The following is a 21,279-nucleotide window of genomic DNA, read 5'->3' as shown; positions in this document are numbered from 1 at the left end:
ATTGACCTTTGAGGCCAAATCTCCTAGGCAGCTGTCTAGGGCTCCGAAGCGATTTCGTAATTCACTCATATTTCTCTCTAACAAGCTCTAATTTTATTGAACCTTTTACCATCTCAATAATATTATATAGGGCTATTATTGACCATGAATTGGGGTCCTAATTCAACCAAACAAAAAAATTGACCTTTCAGGCCAAATCTCCTAGGCAGCTGCCTAGGGCTCCGAAGCGATTTCGTAATTCACTCATATTTCTCTCTAACATGCTCTAATTTTTTTGAACCTTTTCCCATATCAATAATATTATATAGGGCTATTATTGACCATGAATTGGGGTCCTAATACAACCAATCAAAAAAATTAACCTTTCAGGCCAAATCTCCTAGGCTGCTGCCTAGGGCTACGAAGCGTTTTCGTAATTCACTCATATTTCTCTCTAACAAGCTCTAATTTTTTTGAACCTTTTCCCATCTCAATAATATTATTTAGGGCTATTATTGACTATGAATTGGGGTCCTAATTCAACCAAACAAAAAAATTGACCTTTCAGGCCAAATCTCCTAGGCAGCTGCCTAGGGCTCCGAAGCGATTTCGTAATTCACTCATATTTCTCTCTAACATGCTCTAATTTTTTTGAACCTTTTCCCATCTCAATAATATTATATAGGGCTATTATTGACCATGAATTGGGGTCCTAATTCAACCAATCAAAAAAATTGACCTTTGAGGCCAAATCTCCTAGGCAGCTGCCTAGGGCTCCGAAGCGATTTCGTAATTCACTCATATTTCTCTCTAACAAGCTCTAATTTTTTTGAAACTTTTCCCATCTCAATAATATTATATACGGCTATTATTGACTATTAATTGGGGTCCTAATTCAACCAATCAAAAAAATTAACCTTTCAGGCCAAATCTCCTAGGCAGCTGCCTAGGGCTACGAAGCGTTTTCGTAATTCACTCATATTTCTCTCTAACAAGCTCTAATTTTTTTGAAACTTTTCCCATCTCAATAATATTATATAGGGCTATTATTGACCATGAATTGGGGTCCTAATACAACCAATCAAAAAAATTAACCTTTCAGGCCAAATCTCCTAGGCAGCTGCCTAGGGCTCCGAAGCGATTTCGTAATTCACTCATATTTCTCTCTAACAAGCTCTAATTTTTTTGAACCTCTTCCCATCTCAATAATATTTTATAGGGCTATTATTGACCATGAATTGGGGTCCTAATTCAACCAAACAAAAAAATTGACCTTTCACTCCAAATCTCCTAGGCAGCTGCGTAGGGCTCCGAAGAGATTTCGTAATTCACTCATATTTCTCTCTAACAAGCACTAATTTTTTTGAACCTCTTCCCATCTCAATAATATTATATAGGGCTATTATTGACCATGAATTGGGGTCCTAATTTAACCAAACAAAAAAATTGACCTTTCAGGCCAAATCTCCTAGGCAGCTGCCTAGGGCTCCGAAGCGATTTCGTAATTCACTCATATTTCTCACTAACAAACTCTAATTTTATTGACCCTTTTCCCATCTCAATAATATTATACAGGGCTATTATTGGACACGAATTGGGGCCCTAATTCAACCAAACAAAATAATTGACCTTTCAGGCCAAATCTCCTAGGCAGCTGCCTAGGGCTCCGAAGCGATTTCGTAATTCACTCATATTTCTCTCTAACAAGCTCTAACTTTATTGAACCATTTCCCATTTCAATATTATTATATAGGGCTATTATTGACCATGAATTGGGGACCTAATTCAACCAAACAAAAAAATTGACCTTTCAGGCCAAATCTCCTAGGCAGCTGCATAGGGCTCCGAAGCGATTTCGTAATTCACTCATATTTCTCTCTAACAAGCTCTAAATTTTTTGAACCTTTTCCCATCTCAATAATATTATATAGGGCTATTATTGACCATGAATTGGGGTCCTAATTCAACCAATCAAAAAAATTGACCTTTCAGGCCAAATCTCCTAGGCAGCTGCCTAGGGCTCCGAAGCGATTTCGTAATTCACTCATATTTCTCTCTAACAAGCTCTAATTTTATTGAACCTTTTACCATCTCAACAATATTATATAGGGCTATTATTGACCATGAATTGGGGTCCTAATTCAACCAAACAAAAAAATTGACCTTTCAGGCCAAATCTCCTAGGCAGCAGCCTAGGGCTCCGGAGCGATTTCGTAATTCACTCATATTTCTCTCTAACAAGCTCTAATTTTTTTGAACCTCTTCCCACCACAATAATATTATATAGGGCTATTATTGATCATGAATTGGAGTCCTAATTCAACCAATCAAAAAAATTGACCTTTCAGGCCAAATCGCCTAGGTAGCTGCCTAGGCCTCCGAAGCGATTTCGTAATTCACTCTTATTTCTCTCTAACAAGCTCTAATTTTATTGACCCTTTTCCCATCTCAATAATATTATATAGGGCTATTATTGGACACGAATTGGGGCCCTAATTCAACCAAACAAAAAAATTGACCTTTCAGGGCAAATCTCCTAGGCAGTTGCCGAGGGCTCCGAAGCGATTTCGTAATTCACTCATATTTCTCTCTAACATGCTCTAATTTTTTTGAACCTCTTCCCATGTCAATAATATTATATAGGGCTATTATTGACCATGAATTGGGGTCCTAATTTAACCAATCAAAAAAATTGACCTTTCATGCCAAATCTCCTAGGCAGCTGCCTAGGGCTCCGAAGCGATATCGTAATTCCCTCATATTTCACTCTAACAAGCTCTAATTTTTTTGAACCTCTTCCCATCTCAATAATATTATAAAGGGCTATTATTGACTATGAATTGGAGTCCTAATTCAACCAAACAAAAAAATTGACCTTTCAGGACAAATCTCCTAGGCAGCTGCCTAGGGCTCCGAAGCGATTTCGTAATTCACTCATATTTCTCTCTAACTAGCTCTAATTTTTTTGAACCTTTTCCCATCTCAATAATATTTTATAGGGCTATTATAGACCATGAATTGGGGTCCTAATTTAACCAAACAAAAAAATTGACCTTTCAGGCCAAATCTCCTAGGCAGCTGCCTAGGGCATCGAAGCGATCTCGTAATTCACTCATATTTCTCTCTAACTAGCTCTAATTTTTTTGAACCTTTTCCCATCTCAATAATATTATATAGGGCTATTATTGACCATGAATTGGGGTCCTAATTCAACCAAACAAAAAAATTGACCTTTTAGGCCAAATCTCCTAGGCAGCTGCCTAGGGCTACGAAGCGATTTCGTAATTCACTCATATTTCTCTCTAACAAGCTCTAATTTTTTTGAAACTTTTCCCATCTCAATAATATTATATAGGGCTATTATTGACCATGAATTGGGGTCCTAATTCAACCAATCAAAAAAATTGTCCTTTCAGGCCAAATCTCCTTGGCAGCTGCCTAGGGCTCCGAAGCGATTACGTAATTCACTCATATTTCTCTCTAACAAGCTCTAATTTTATTGAACCTTTTCCGAACTCAATAATATTATATAGGGCTATTATTGACCATGAATTGGGGTCCTAATTCAACCAAACAAAAAAATTGACCTTTCAGGCCAAATCTTCTAGGCCGCTGCCTAGGGATCCAAAACGATTTCGTAATTCACTCATATTTCTCTGTAACAAGCTCTAATTTTTTTGAACCTCTTCCCACCTGAATAATATTATATAGGGCTATTATTGACCATGAATTGGGGTCCTAATTCAACCAATAAAAAAAAATGATCTTTCAGGCCAAATCTCCTAGGTAGCTGCCTAGGCCTCCGAAGCGATTTCGTAATTCACTCATAATTCTCTCTAACAAGCTCTAATTTTATTGGCCCTTTTCCTATCTCAATAATATTATATAGGGCTATTATTGGACACGAATTGGGGCCCTAATTCAACCAAACAAAAAAATTGACCTTTTAGGCCAAATCTCCTAGGCAGCTACCTAGGGCTACGAAGCGATTTCGTAATTCACTCATATTTCTCTCTAACAAGCTCTAATTTTTTTTAACCTTTTCCCATCTCAATAATATTATATAGGGCTATTATTGACCATGAATTGGGGTCCAAATTCAACCAATCAAAAAAATTGACCTTTCAGGCCAAATCTCCTAGGCAGCTGCCTAGGGCTCCGAAGCGATTTCGTAATTCACTCATATTTCTCACTAACAAGCTCTAATTTTATTGACCCTTTTCCCATCTCTATAATATTATATAGGGTTATTATTGGACACGAATTGGGGCCCTAATTCAACCAAACAAAATAATTGACCTTTCAGGCCAAATCTCCTACGCAGCTGCCTAGGGCTCCGAAGCGATTTCGTAATTCAGTCATATTTCTCTCTAACATGGTCTAATATTTTTGAACATCTTCCCATCTCAATAATATTATATAGGGCTATTATTGACTATGAATTGGGGTCCTAATTCAACCAAACAAAAAAATTGGCCTTTCAGGCCAAATCTCCTAGGCTGCTGCCTAGGGCTCCGAAGCGATTTCGTAATTCACTCATATTTCTCTCTAACAAGCTCTAACTTTATTGAACCTTTTCCCATCTCAATAATATTATATAGGGCTATTATTGACCATGAATTGGGGTCCTAATTCAACCAAACAAAAATATTGACCTTTCAGGCCAAATCTCCTAGGCTGCTGCATAGGGCTCCGAAGCGATTTCGTAATTCACTCATATTTCTCTCTAACAAGCTCTAATTTTTTTGAACCTTTTCCCATCTTAATAATATTATATAGGGCTATTATTGACCATGAATTGGGGTCCTAATTCAACCAATCAAAAAAATTGACCTTTCAGGCCAAATCTCCTTGGCAGCTGCCTAGGGCTCCGAAGCGATTTCGTAATTCACTCATATTTCTCTCTAATAAGCTCTAATTTTTTTGAACGTCTTCCCACCTGAATAATATTATATAGGGCTATTATTGACCATGAATTGGGGTCCTAATTCAACCAATCAAAAAAAATGATCTTTCAGGCCAAATCTCCTAGGTAGCTGCCTAGGCCTCCGAAGCGATTTCGTAATTCACTCATAATTCTCTCTAACAAGCTCTAATTTTATTGGCCCTTTTCCCATCTCAATAATATTATATAGGGCTATTATTGGACACGAATTGGGGCCCTAATTCAACCAAACAAAATAATTGACCTTTCAGGCCAAATCTCCTACGCAGCTGCCTAGGGCTCCGAAGCGATTTCGTAATTCGCTCATATTTCTCTCTAACATGGTCTAATTTTTTTGAACATCTTACCATCTCAATAATATTATATAGGGCTATTATTGACTATGAATTGGGGTCCTAATTCAACCAAACAAAAAAATTGACCTTTGAGGCCAAATCTCCTAGGAAGCGACCTAGGGCTACGAAGCGATTTCGTAATTCACTCATATTTCTCTCTAACAAGTTCTAATTTTTTTGAACCTTTTCCCATCTCAATAATATTTTATAGGGCTATTATTGACCATGAATTGGGGTCCTAATTCAACCAATCAAAAAAATTGACCTTTCAGGCCAAATCTCCTAGGCAGCTGCCTAGGGCTCCGAAGCGATTTCGTAATTCACTCATATTTCTCTCTTACAAGCTCTAACTTTATTGAACCTTTTCCCATCTCAATAATATTATATAGGGCTATTATTGACCATGAATTGGGGTCCTAATTCAACCAAACAAAAAAATTGACCTTTCAGGCCAAATCTCCTAGGCAGCTGCATAGGGCTCCGAAGCGATTTCGTAATTCACTCATATTTCTCTCTAACAAGCTCTAATTTTTTTGAACCTTTTCCCATCTTAATAATATTATATAGGGCTATTATTGACCATGAATTGGGGTCCTAATTCAACCAATCAAAAAAATTGACCTTTCAGGCCAAATCTCCTTGGCTGCTGCCTAGGGCTCCGAAGCGATTTCGTAATTCACTCATATTTCTCTCTAACAAGCTCTAATTTTATTGAACCTTTTACCATCTCAATAATATTATATAGGGCTATTATTGACCATGAATTGGGGTCCTAATTCAACCAAACAAAAAAATTGACCTTTCAGGCCAAATCTCCTAGGCAGCAGCCTAGGGCTCCGAAGCGATTTCGTAATTCACTCATATTTCTCTCTAACAAGCTCTTATTTTTTTGAACCTTTTCCCATCTCAATAATATTATATAGGGCTATTATTGACCATGAATTGGGGTCCTAATTCAGCCAATCAAAAAAATTAACCTTTCAGGCCAAATCTCCTAGGCTGCTGCCTAGGGCTACGAAGCGTTTTCGTAATTCACTCATATTTCTCTCTAACAAGCTCTAATTTTTTTGAACCTTTTCCCATCTCAATAATATTATATAGGGCTATTATTGACCATGAATTGGGGTCCTAATTCAACCAATCAAAAAAATTGACCTTTGAGGCCAAATCTCCTAGGCAGCTGTTTAGGGCTCCGAAGCGATTTCGTAATTCACTCATATTTCTCTCTAACAAGCTCTAATTTTTTTGAACCTTTTCCCATCTTAATAATATTATATAGGGCTATTATTGACCATGAATTGGGGTCCTAATTCAACCAATCAAAAAAATTGACCTTTCAGGCCAAATCTCCTTGGCTGCAGCCTAGGGCTCCGAAGCGATTTCGTAATTCACTCATATTTCTCTCTAACAAGCTCTAATTTTATTGAACCTTTTACCATCTCAATAATATTATATAGGGCTATTATTGACCATGAATTGGGGTCCTAATTCAACCAAACAAAAAAATTGACCTTTCAGGCCAAATCTCCTAGGCAGCAGCCTAGGGCTCCGAAGCGATTTCGTAATTCACTCATATTTCTCTCTAACAAGCTCTTATTTTTTTGAACCTTTTCCCATCTCAATAATATTATATAGGGCTATTATTGACCATGAATTGGGGTCCTAATTCAGCCAATCAAAAAAATTAACCTTTCAGGCCAAATATCCTAGGCTGCTGCCTAGGGCTACGAAGCGTTTTCGTAATTCACTCATATTTCTCTCTAACAAGCTCTAATTTTTTTGAACCTTTTCCCATATCAATAATATTATATAGGGCTATTATTGACCATGAATTGGGGTCCTAATTCAACCAATCAAAAAAATTGACCTTTGAGGCCAAATCTCCTAGGCAGCTGTCTAGGGCTCCGAAGCGATTTCGTAATTCACTCATATTTCTCTCTAACAAGCTCTAATTTTATTGAACCTTTTACCATCTCAATAATATTATATAGGGCTATTATTGACCATGAATTGGGGTCCTAATTCAACCAAACAAAAAAATTGACCTTTCAGGCCAAATCTCCTAGGCAGCTGCCTAGGGCTCCGAAGCGATTTCGTAATTCACTCATATTTCTCTCTAACATGCTCTAATTTTTTTGAACCTTTTCCCATCTCAATAATATTATATAGGGCTATTATTGACCATGAATTGGGGTCCTAATACAACCAATCAAAAAAATTAACCTTTCAGGCCAAATCTCCTAGGCTGCTGCATAGGGCTCCGAAGCGATTTCGTAATTCACTCATATTTCTCTCTAACAAGCTCTAATTTTTTTGAACCTTTTCCCATCTCAATAATATTATTTAGGGCTGTTATTGACCATGAATTGGGGTCCTAATTAAACCAAACAAAAAAATTGACCTTTCAGGCCAAATCTCCTAGGCAGCTGCCTAGGGCTCCGAAGCGATTTCGTAATTCACTCCTATTTCTCTCTAACAAGCTCTAATTTTTTTGAACCTTTTCCCATCTCAATAATATTATATAGGGCTATTATTGACCATGAATTGGGGTCCTAATTCAACCAATCAAAAAAATTGACATTTGAGGCCAAATCTCATAGGCAGCTGCCTAGGGCTCCGAAGCGATTTCGTAATTCACTCATATTTCTCTCTTACAAGCTCTAATTTTTTTGAAACTATTCCCATCTCAATAATATTATATACGGCTATTATTGACTATTAATTGGGGTCCTAATTCAACCAATCAAAAAAATTAACCGTTCAGGCCAAATCTCCTAGGCCGCTGCCTAGGGCTACGAAGCGTTTTCGTAATTCACTCATATTTCTCTCTAACAAGCTCTAATTTTTTTGAACCTTTTCCCATCTTAATAATATTATATAGGGCTATTATTGACCATGAATTGGGGTCCTAATTCAACCAATCAAAAAAATTGACCTTTCAGGCCAAATCTCCTTGGCTGCTGCCTAGGGCTCCGAAGCGATTTCGTAATTCACTCATATTTCTCTCTAACAAGCTCTAATTTTATTGAACCTTTTACCATCTCAATAATATTATATAGGGCTATTATTGACCATGAATTGGGGTCCTAATTCAACCAAACAAAAAAATTGACCTTTCAGGCCAAATCTCCTAGGCAGCAGCCTAGGGCTCCGAAGCGATTTCGTAATTCACTCATATTTCTCTCTAACAAGCTCTTATTTTTTTGAACCTTTTCCCATCTCAATAATATTATATAGGGCTATTATTGACCATGAATTGGGGTCCTAATTCAGCCAATCAAAAAAATTAACCTTTCAGGCCAAATCTCCTAGGCTGCTGCCTAGGGCTACGAAGCGTTTTCGTAATTCACTCATATTTCTCTCTAACAAGCTCTAATTTTTTTGAACCTTTTCCCATCTCAATAATATTATATAGGGCTATTATTGACCATGAATTGGGGTCCTAATTCAACCAATCAAAAAAATTGACCTTTGAGGCCAAATCTCCTAGGCAGCTGTCTAGGGCTCCGAAACGATTTCGTAATTCACTCATATTTCTCTCTAACAAGCTCTAATTTTATTGAACCTTTTACCATCTCAATAATATTATATAGGGCTATTATTGACCATGAATTGGGGTCCTAATTCAACCAAACAAAAAAATTGACCTTTCAGGCCAAATCTCCTAGGCAGCTGCCTAGGGCTCCAAAGCGATTTCGTAATTCACTCATATTTCTCTCTAACATGCTCTAATTTTTTTGAACCTTTTCCCATCTCAATAATATTATATAGGGCTATTATTGACCATGAATTGGGGTCCTAATACAACCAATCAAAAAAATTAACCTTTCAGGCCAAATCTCCTAGGCTGCTGCCTAGGGCTACGAAGCGTTTTCGTAATTCACTCATATTTCTCTCTAACAAGCTCTAATTTTTTTGAACCTTTTCCCATCTCAATAATATTATTTAGGGCTATTATTGACCATGAATTGGGGTCCTAATTAAACCAAACAAAAAAATTGACCTTTCAGGCCAAATCTCCTAGGCAGCTGCCTAGGGCTCCGAAGCGATTTCGTAATTCACTCCTATTTCTCTCTAACAAGCTCTAATTTTTTTGAACCTTTTCCCATCTCAATAATATTATAAAGGGCTATTATTGACCATGAATTGGGGTCCTAATTCAACCAATCAAAAAAATTGACATTTGAGGCCAAATCTCCTAGGCAGCTGCCTAGGGCTCCGAAGAGATTTCGTAATTCACTCATATTTCTCTCTAACAAGCTCTAATTTTTTTGAAACTTTTCCCATCTCAATAATATTATATACGGCTATTATTGACTATTAATTGGGGTCCTAATTCAACCAATCAAAAAAATTAACCTTTCAGGCCAAATCTCCTAGGCAGCTGCCTAGGGCTACGAAGCGTTTTCGTAATTCACTCATATTTCTCTCTAACAAGCTCTAATTTTTTTGAACCTTTTCCCATCTCAATAATATTATATAGGGCTATTATTGACCATGAATTGGGGTCCTATTACAACCAATCAAAAAAATTGACCTTTCAGGCCAAATCTCCTTGGCTGCTGCCTAGGGCTCCGAAGCGATTTCGTAATTCACTCATATTTCTCTCTAACAAGCTCTAATTTTATTGAACCTTTTACCATCTCAATAATATTATATAGGGCTATTATTGACCATGAATTGGGGTCCTAATTCAACCAAACAAAAAAATTGACCTTTCAGGCCAAATCTCCTAGGCAGCAGCCTAGGGCTCCGAAGCGATTTCGTAATTCACTCATATTTCTCACTAACAAGCTCTAATTTTATTGACCCTTTTCCCATCTCTATAATACTATATAGGGTTATTATTGGACACGAATTGGGGCCCTAATTCAACCAAACAAAATAATTGACCTTTCAGGCCAAATCTCCTACGCAGCTGCCTAGGGCTCCGAAGCGATTTCGTAATTCGCTCATATTTCTCTCTAACATGGTCTAATTTTTTTGAACATCTTACCATCTCAATAATATTATATAGGGCTATTATTGACTATGAATTGGGGTCCTAATTCAACCAAACAAAAAAATTGACCTTTGAGGCCAAATCTCCTAGGAAGCGACCTAGGGCTACGAAGCGATTTCGTAATTCACTCATATTTCTCTCTAACAAGTTCTAATTTTTTTGAACCTTTTCCCATCTCAATAATATTTTATAGGGCTATTATTGACCATGAATTGGGGTCCTAATTCAACCAATCAAAAAAATTGACCTTTCAGGCCAAATCTCCTAGGCAGCTGCATAGGGCTCCGAAGCGATTTCGTAATTCACTCATATTTCTCTCTAACAAGCTCTAATTTTTTTGAACCTTTTCCCATCTTAATAATATTATATAGGGCTATTATTGACCATGAATTGGGGTCCTAATTCAACCAATCAAAAAAATTGACCTTTCAGGCCAAATCTCCTTGGCTGCTGCCTAGGGCTCCGAAGCGATTTCGTAATTCACTCATATTTCTCTCTAACAAGCTCTAATTTTATTGAACCTTTTACCATCTCAATAATATTATATAGGGCTATTATTGACCATGAATTGGGGTCCTAATTCAACCGAACAAAAAAATTGACCTTTCAGGCCAAATCTCCTAGGCAGCAGCCTAGGGCTCCGAAGCGATTTCGTAATTCACTCATATTTCTCTCTAACAAGCTCTTATTTTTTTGAACCTTTTCCCATCTCAATAATATTATATAGGGCTATTATTGACCATGAATTGGGGTCCTAATTCAGCCAATCAAAAAAATTAACCTTTCAGGCCAAATCTCCTAGGCTGCTGCCTAGGGCTACGAAGCGTTTTCGTAATTCACTCATATTTCTCTCTAACAAGCTCTAATTTTTTTGAACCTTTTCCCATCTCAATAATATTATATAGGGCTATTATTGACCATGAATTGGGGTCCTAATTCAACCAATCAAAAAAATTGACCTTTGAGGCCAAATCTCCTAGGCAGCTATCTAGGGCTCCGAAGCGATTTCGTAATTCACTCATATTTCTCTCTAACAAGCTCTAATTTTATTGAACCTTTTACCATCTCAATAATATTATATAGGGCTATTATTGACCATGAATTGGGGTCCTAATTCAACCAAACAAAAAAATTGACCTTTCAGGCCAAATCTCCTAGGCAGCTGCCTAGGGCTCCGAAGCGATTTCGTAATTCACTCCTATTTCTCTCTAACAAGCTCTAATTTTTTTGAACCTTTTCCCATCTCAATAATATTATAAAGGGCTATTATTGACCATGAATTGGGGTCCTAATTCAACCAATCAAAAAAATTGACATTTGAGGCCAAATCTCCTAGGCAGCTGCCTAGGGCTCCGAAGCGATTTCGTAATTCACTCATATTTCTCTCTAACAAGCTCTAATTTTTTTGAAACTTTTCCCATCTCAATAATATTATATACGGCTATTATTGACTATTAATTGGGGTCCTAATTCAACCAATCAAAAAAATTAACCTTTCAGGCCAAATCTCCTAGGCAGCTGCCTAGGGCTACGAAGCGTTTTCGTAATTCACTCATATTTCTCTCTAACAAGCTCTAATTTTTTTGAACCTTTTCCCATCTCAATAATATTATATAGGGCTATTATTGACCATGAATTGGGGTCCTATTACAACCAATCAAAAAAATTGACCTTTCTGGCCAAATCTCCTTGGCTGCTGCCTAGGGCTCCGAAGCGATTTCGTAATTCACTCATATTTCTCTCTAACAAGCTCTAATTTTATTGAACCTTTTACCATCTCAATAATATTATATAGGGCTATTATTGACCATGAATTGGGGTCCTAATTCAACCAAACAAAAAAATTGACCTTTCAGGCCAAATCTCCTAGGCAGCAGCCTAGGGCTCCGAAGCGATTTCGTAATTCACTCATATTTCTCACTAACAAGCTCTAATTTTATTGACCCTTTTCCCATCTCTATAATACTATATAGGGTTATTATTGGACACGAATTGGGGCCCTAATTCAACCAAACAAAATAATTGACCTTTCAGGCCAAATCTCCTACGCAGCTGCCTAGGGCTCCGAAGCGATTTCGTAATTCGCTCATATTTCTCTCTAACATGGTCTAATTTTTTTGAACATCTTACCATCTCAATAATATTATATAGGGCTATTATTGACTATGAATTGGGGTCCTAATTCAACCAAACAAAAAAATTGACCTTTGAGGCCAAATCTCCTAGGAAGCGACCTAGGGCTACGAAGCGATTTCGTAATTCACTCATATTTCTCTCTAACAAGTTCTAATTTTTTTGAACCTTTTCCCATCTCAATAATATTTTATAGGGCTATTATTGACCATGAATTGGGGTCCTAATTCAACCAATCAAAAAAATTGACCTTTCAGGCCAAATCTCCTAGGCAGCTGCATAGGGCTCCGAAGCGATTTCGTAATTCACTCATATTTCTCTCTAACAAGCTCTAATTTTTTTGAACCTTTTCCCATCTTAATAATATTATATAGGGCTATTATTGACCATGAATTGGGGTCCTAATTCAACCAATCAAAAAAATTGACCTTTCAGGCCAAATCTCCTTGGCTGCTGCCTAGGGCTCCGAAGCGATTTCGTAATTCACTCATATTTCTCTCTAACAAGCTCTAATTTTATTGAACCTTTTACCATCTCAATAATATTATATAGGGCTATTATTGACCATGAATTGGGGTCCTAATTCAACCAAACAAAAAAATTGACCTTTCAGGCCAAATCTCCTAGGCAGCAGCCTAGGGCTCCGAAGCGATTTCGTAATTCACTCATATTTCTCTCTAACAAGCTCTTATTTTTTTGAACCTTTTCCCATCTCAATAATATTATATAGGGCTATTATTGACCATGAATTGGGGTCCTAATTCAGCCAATCAAAAAAATTAACCTTTCAGGCCAAATCTCCTAGGCTGCTGCCTAGGGCTACGAAGCGTTTTCGTAATTCACTCATATTTCTCTCTAACAAGCTCTAATTTTTTTGAACCTTTTCCCATCTCAATAATATTATATAGGGCTATTATTGACCATGAATTGGGGTCCTAATTCAACCAATCAAAAAAATTGACCTTTGAGGCCAAATATCCTAGGCAGCTATCTAGGGCTCCGAAGCGATTTCGTAATTCACTCATATTTCTCTCTAACAAGCTCTAATTTTATTGAACCTTTTACCATCTCAATAATATTATATAGGGCTATTATTGACCATGAATTGGGGTCCTAATTCAACCAAACAAAAAAATTGACCTTTCAGGCCAAATCTCCTAGGCAGCTGCCTAGGGCTCCGAAGCGATTTCGTAATTCACTCATATTTCTCTCTAACATGCTCTAATTTTTTTGAACCTTTTCCCATCTCAATAATATTATATAGGGCTATTATTGACCATGAATTGGGGTCCTAATACAACCAATCAAAAAAATTAACCTTTCAGGCCAAATCTCCTAGGCTGCTGCCTAGGGCTACGAAGCGTTTTCGTAATTCACTCATATTTCTCTCTAACAAGCTCTAATTTTTTTGAACGTTTTCCCATCTCAATAATATTATTTAGGGCTATTATTGACCATGAATTGGGGTCCTAATTAAACCAAACAAAAAAATTGACCTTTCAGGCCAAATCTCCTAGGCAGCTGCCTAGGGCTCCGAAGCGATTTCGTAATTCACTCCTATTTCTCTCTAACAAGCTCTAATTTTTTTGAACCTTTTCCCATCTCAATAATATTATATAGGGCTATTATTGACCATGAATTGGGGTCCTAATTCAACCAATCAAAAAAATTGACATTTGAGGCCAAATCTCCTAGGCAGCTGCCTAGGGCTCCGAAGCGATTTCGTAATTCACTCATATTTCTCTCTAACAAGCTCTAATTTTTTTGAAACTTTTCCCATCTCAATAATATTATATACGGCTATTATTGACTATTAATTGGGGTCCTAATTCAACCAATCAAAAAAATTAAACTTTCAGGCCAAATCTCCTAGGCCGCTGCCTAGGGCTACGAAGCGTTTTCGTAATTCACTCATATTTGTCTCTAACAAGCTCTAATTTTTTTGAACCTTTTCCCATCTTAATAATATTATATAGGGCTATTATTGACCATGAATTGGGGTCCTAATACAACCAATCAAAAAAATTAACCTTTCAGGCCAAATCTCCTAGGCTGCTGCCTAGGGCTACGAAGCGTTTTCGTAATTCACTCATATTTCTCTCTAACAAGCTCTAATTTTTTTGAACGTTTTCCCATCTCAATAATATTATTTAGGGCTATTATTGACCATGAATTGGGGTCCTAATTAAACCAAACAAAAAAATTGACATTTGAGGCCAAATCTCCTAGGCAGCTGCCTAGGGCTCCGAAGCGATTTCGTAATTCACTCATATTTCTCTCTAACAAGCTCTAATTTTTTTGAAACTTTTCCCATCTCAATAATATTATATACGGCTATTATTGACTATTAATTGGGGTCCTAATTCAACCAATCAAAAAAATTAACCTTTCAGGCCAAATCTCCTAGGCCGCTGCCTAGGGCTACGAAGCGTTTTCGTAATTCACTCATATTTGTCTCTAACAAGCTCTAATTTTTTTGAACCTTTTCCCATCTTAATAATATTATATAGGGCTATTATTGACCATTAATTGGGGTCCTAATTCAACCAATCAAAAAAATTGACCTTTCAGGCCAAATCTCCTTGGCTGCTGCCTAGGGCTCCGAAGCGATTTCGTAATTCACTCATATTTCTCTCTAACAAGCTCTAATTTTATTGAACCTTTTACCATCTCAATAATATTATATAGGGCTATTATTGACCATGAATTGGGGTCCTAATTCAACCAAACAAAAAAATTGACCTTTCAGGCCAAATCTCCTAGGCAGCAGCCTAGGGCTCCGAAGCGATTTCGTAATTCACTCATATTTCTCTCTAACAAGCTCTTATTTTTTTGAACCTTTTCCCATCTCAATAATATTATATAGGGCTATTATTGACCATGAATTGGGGTCCTAATTCAGCCAATCAAAAAAATTAACCTTTCAGGCCAAATCTCCTAGGCTGCTGCCTAGGGCTACGAAGCGTTTTCGTAATTCACTCATATTTCTCTCTAACAAGCTCTAATTTTTTTGAACCTTTTCCCATCTCAATAATATTATATAGGGCTATTATTGACCATGAATTGGGGTCCTAATTCAACCAATCAAAAAAATTGACCTTTGAGGCCAAATCTCCTAGGCAGCTGTCTAGGGCTCCGAAGCGATTTCGTAATTCACTCATATTTCTCTCTAACAAGCTCTAATTTTTTTGAACCTTTTCCCATCTTAATAATATGATATAGGGCTATTATTGACCATGAATTGGGGTCCTAATTCAGCCAATCAAAAAAATTGACCTTTGAGGCCAAATCTCCTAGGCTGCTGCCTAGGGCTACGAAGCGTTTTCGTAATTCACTCATATTTCTCTCTAACAAGCTCTAATTTTTTTGAACCTTTTCCCATCTCAATAATATTATTTAGGGCTATTATTGACCATGAATTGGGGTCCTAATTAAACCAAACAAAAAAATTGACCTTTCAGGCCAAATCTCCTAGGCAGCTGCCTAGGGCTCCGAAGCGATTTCGTAATTCACTCCTATTTCTCTCTAACAAGCTCTAATTTTTTTGAACCTTTTCCCATCTCAATAATATTATATAGGGCTATTATTGACCATGAATTGGGGTCCTAATTCAACCAATCAAAAAAATTGACATTTGAGGCCAAATCTCCTAGGCAGCTGCCTAGGGCTCCGAAGCGATTTCGTAATTCACTCATATTTCTCTCTAACAAGCTCTAATTTTTTTGAAACTTTTCCCATCTCAATAATATTATATACGGCTATTATTGACTATTAATTGGGGTCCTAATTCAACCAATCAAAAAAATTAACCTTTCAGGCCAAATCTCCTAGGCAGCTGCCTAGGGCTACGAAGCGTTTTCGTAATTCACTCATATTTCTCTCTAACAAGCTCTAATTTTTTTGAACCTTTTCCCATCTCAATAATATTATATAGGGCTATTATTGACCATGAATTGGGGTCCTATTACAACCAATCAAAAAAATTAACCTTTCAGGCCAAATCTCCTAGGCAGCTGCCTAGGGCTCCGAAGCGATTTCGTAATTCACTCATATTTCTCTCTAACAAGCACTAATTTTTTTTAACCTGTTCCCATCTCAATAATATTTTATAGGGCTATTATTGACCCTGAATTGGGGTCCTAATTCAACCAAACAAAAAAATTGACCTTTCACTCCAAATCTCCTAGGCAGCTGCGTAGGGCTCCGAAGCGATTTCGTAATTCACTCATATTTCTCTCTAACAAGCTCTAATTTTTTTGAACCTCTTCCCATCTCAATAATATTATATAGGGCTATTATTGACCATGAATTGGGGTCCTAATTTAAGCAAACAAAAAAATTGACCTTTCAGGCCAAATCTCCTAGGCAGCTGCCTAGGGCTCCGAAGCGATTTCGTAATTCACTCATATTTCTCTCTAACAAGCTCTAATTTTTTTGAACCTTTTCCCATCTCAATAATATTATATAGGGCTATTATTGACCATGAATTGGGGTCCTAATTCAACCAATCAAAAAAATTGACCTTTCAGGCCAAATCTCCTAGGCAGCTTCCTAGGGCTCCGAAGAGATTTCGTAATTCACTCATATTTCTCTCTAACAAGCTCTAACTTTATTGAACCTTTTCCCATCTCAATAATATTATATAGGGCTATTATTGACCATGAATTGGGGTCCTAATTCAACCAAACAAAAAAATTGACCTTTCAGGCCAAATCTCCTAGGCAGATGTCTAGGGCTCCGAAGCGATTTCGTAATTCACTCATATTTCTCTCTAACATGCTCTAATTTTTTTGATCCTTTTCCCATCTCAATAATATTATATAGGGCTATTATAGACCATGAATTGGGGTCCTAATACAACCAATCAAAAAAATTAACCTTTCAGGCCAAATCTCCTAGGCTGCTGCCTAGGGCTACGAAGCGTTTTCGTAATTCACTCATATTTCTCTCTAACAAGCTCTAATTTTTTTGAACCTTTTCCCATCTCAATAATATTATTTAGGGCTATTATTGACCATGAATTGGGGTCCTAATTCAACCAATCAAAAAAATTGACCTTTGAGGCCAAATCTCCTAGGCAGCTGTCTAGGGCTCCGAAGCGATTTCGTAATTCACTCATATTTCTCTCTAACAAGCTCTAATTTTATTGAACCTTTTACCATCTCAATAATATTATATAGGGCTATTATTGACCATGAATTGGGGTCCTAATTCAACCAAACAAAAAAATTGACCTTTCAGGCCAAATCTCCTAGGCAGCTGCCTAGGGCTCCGAAGCGATTTCGTAATTCACTCATATTTCTCTCTAACATGCTCTAATTTTTTTGAACCTTTTCCCATCTCAATAATATTATATAGGGCTATTATTGACCATGAATTGGGGTCCTAATACAACCAATCAAAAAAATTAACCTTTCAGGCCAAATCTCCTAGGCTGCTGCCTAGGGCTACGAAGCGTTTTCGTAATTCACTCATATTTCTCTCTAACAAGCTCTAATTTTTTTGAACCTTTTCCCATCTCAATAATATTATTTAGGGATATTATTGACCATGAATTGGGGTCCTAATTAAACCAAACAAAAAAATTGACCTTTCAGGCCAAATCTCCTAGGCAGCTGCCTAGGGCTCCGAAGCGATTTCGTAATTCACTCCTATTTCTCTCTAACAAGCTCTAATTTTTTTGAACCTTTTCCCATCTCAATAATATTATATTGGGCTATTATTGACCATGAATTGGGGTCCTAATTCAACCAATCAAAAAAATTGACATTTGAGGCCAAATCTCCTAGGCAGCTGCCTAGGGCTCCGAAGCGATTTCGTAATTCACTCATATTTCTCTCTAACAAGCTCTAATTTTTTTGAAACTTTTCCCATCTCAATAATATTATATACGGCTATTATTGACTATTAATTGGGGTCCTAATTCAACCAATCAAAAAAATTATCCTTTCAGGCCAAATCTCCTGGGCAGCTGCCTAGGGCTACGAAGCGTTTTCGTAATTCACTCATATTTCTCTCTAACAAGCTCTAATTTTTTTGAACCTTTTCCCATCTCAATAATATTATATAGGGCTATTATTGACCATGAATTGGGGTCCTATTACAACCAATCAAAAAAATTAACCTTTCAGGCCAAATCTCCTAGGCAGCAGCCTAGGGCTCCGAAGCGATTTCGTAATTCACTCATATTTCTCTCTAACAAGCACTAATTTTTTTTAACCTGTTCCCATCTCAATAATATTTTATAGGGCTATTATTGACCCTGAATTGGGGTCCTAATTCAACCAAACAAAAAAATTGACCTTTCACTCCAAATCTCCTAGGCAGCTGCGTAGGGCTCCGAAGCGATTTCGTAATTCACTCATATTTCTCTCTAACAAGCTCTAATTTTTTTGAACCTCTTCCCATCTCAATAATATTATATAGGGCTATTATTGACCATGAATTGGGGTCCTAATTTAAGCAAACAAAAAAATTGACCTTTCAGGCCAAATCTCCTAGGCAGCTGCCTAGGGCTCCGAAGCGATTTCGTAATTCACTCATATTTCTCTCTAACAAGCTCTAATTTTTTTGAACCTTTTCCCATCTTAATAATATGATATAGGGCTATTATTGACCATGAATTGGGGTCCTAATTCAGCCAATCAAAAAAATTGACCTTTGATGCCAAATCTCCTAGGCAGCTGTCTAGGGCTCCGAAGCGATTTCGTAATTCACTCATATTTCTCTCTAACATGCTCTAATTTTATTGAACCTTTTACCATCTCAATAATATTATATAGGGCTATTATTGACCATGAATTGGGGTCCTAATTCAACCAAACAAAAAAATTGACCTTTCAGGCCAAATCTCCTAGGCAGCTGCCTAGGGCTCCGAAGCGATTTCGTAATTCACTCATATTTCTCTCTAACATGCTCTAATTTTTTTGAACCTTTTCCCATTTCAATAATATTATATAGGGCTATTATTGACCATGAATTGGGGTCCTAATACAACCAATCAAAAAAATTAACCTTTCAGGCCAAATCTCCTAGGCTGCTGCCTAGGGCTACGAAGCGTTTTCGTAATTCACTCATATTTCTCTCTAACAAGCTCTAATTTTTTTGAACCTTTTCCCATCTCAATAATATTATTTAGGGCTATTATTGACCATGAATTGGGGTCCTAATTCAACCAAACAAAAAAATTGACCTTTCAGGCCAAATCTCCTAGGCAGCTGCCTAGGGCTCCGAAGCGATTTCGTAATTCACTCATATTTCTCTCTAACAAGCTCTAATTTTTTTGAACCTTTTCCCATATCAATAATATTATATAGGGCTATTATTGACCATGAATTGGGGTCCTAATTCAACCAATCAAAAAAATTGACCTTTGAGGCCAAATCTCCTAGGCAGCTGCCTAGGGCTCCGAAGCGATTTCGTAATTCACTCATATTTCTCTCTAACATGCTCTAATTTTTTTGAACCTTTTCCCATCTCAATAATATTATATAGGGCTATTGTTGACCATGAATTGGGGTCCTAATACAACCTATCAAAAAAATTAACCTTTCAGGCCAAATCTCCTAGGCTGCTGCCTAGGGCTACGAAGCGTTTTCGTAATTCACTCATATTTCTCTCTAACAAGCTCTAATTTTTTTGAACCTTTTCCCATCTCAATAATATTATTTAGGGATATTATTGACCATGAATTGGGGTCCTAATTAAACCAAACAAAAAAATTGACCTTTCAGGCCAAATCTCCTAGGCAGCTGCCTAGGGCTCCGAAGCGATTTCGTAATTCACTCCTATTTCTCTCTAACAAGCTCTAATTTTTTTGAACCTTTTCCCATCTCAATAATATTATATTGGGCTATTATTGACCATGAATTGGGGTCCTAATTCAACCAATCAAAAAAATTGACATTTGAGGCCAAATCTCCTAGGCAGCTGCCTAGGGCTCCGAAGCGATTTCGTAATTCACTCATATTTCTCTCTAACAAGCTCTAATTTTTTTGAAACTTTTCCCATCTCAATAATATTATATACGGCTATTATTGACTATTAATTGGGGTCCTAATTCAACCAATCAAAAAAATTAACCTTTCAGGCCAAATCTCCTGGGCAGCTGCCTAGGGCTACGAAGCGTTTTCGTAATTCACTCATATTTCTCTCTAACAAGCTCTAATTTTTTTGAACCTTTTCCCATCTCAATAATATTATATAGGGCTATTATTGACCATGAATTGGGGTCCTATTACAACCAATCAAAAAAATTAACCTTTCAGGCCAAATCTCCTAGGCAGCAGCCTAGGGCTCCGAAGCGATTTCGTAATTCACTCGTATTTCTCTCTAACAAGCACTAATTTTTTTTAACCTGTTCCCATCTCAATAATATTTTATAGGGCTATTATTGACCCTGAATTGGGTTCCTAATTCAACCAAACAAAAAAATTGACCTTTCACTCCAAATCTCCTAGGCAGCTGCGTAGGGCTCCGAAGCGATTTCGTAATTCACTCATATTTCTCTCTAACAAGCTCTAATTTTTTTGAACCTCTTCCCATCTCAATAATATTATATAGGGCTATTATTGACCATGAATTGGGGTCCTAATTTAAGCAAACAAAAAAATTGACCTTTCAGGCCAAATCTCCTAGGCAGCTGCCTAGGGCTCCGAAGCGATTTCGTAATTCACTCATATTTCTCTCTAACAAGCTCTAATTTTTTTGAACCTTTTCCCATCTTAATAATATGATATAGGGCTATTATTGACCATGAATTGGGGTCCTAATTCAGCCAATCAAAAAAATTGACCTTTGATGCCAAATCTCCTAGGCAGCTGTCTAGGGCTCCGAAGCGATTTCGTAATTCACTCATATTTCTCTCTAACATGCTCTAATTTTAT

Source organism: Humulus lupulus, chromosome 5 (genome assembly GCF_963169125.1).
Source record: "Humulus lupulus chromosome 5, drHumLupu1.1, whole genome shotgun sequence".
NCBI classification, from domain to species: Eukaryota; Viridiplantae; Streptophyta; class Magnoliopsida; order Rosales; family Cannabaceae; genus Humulus; species Humulus lupulus.
Note: the sequence above shows the minus strand (reverse complement) of the source record.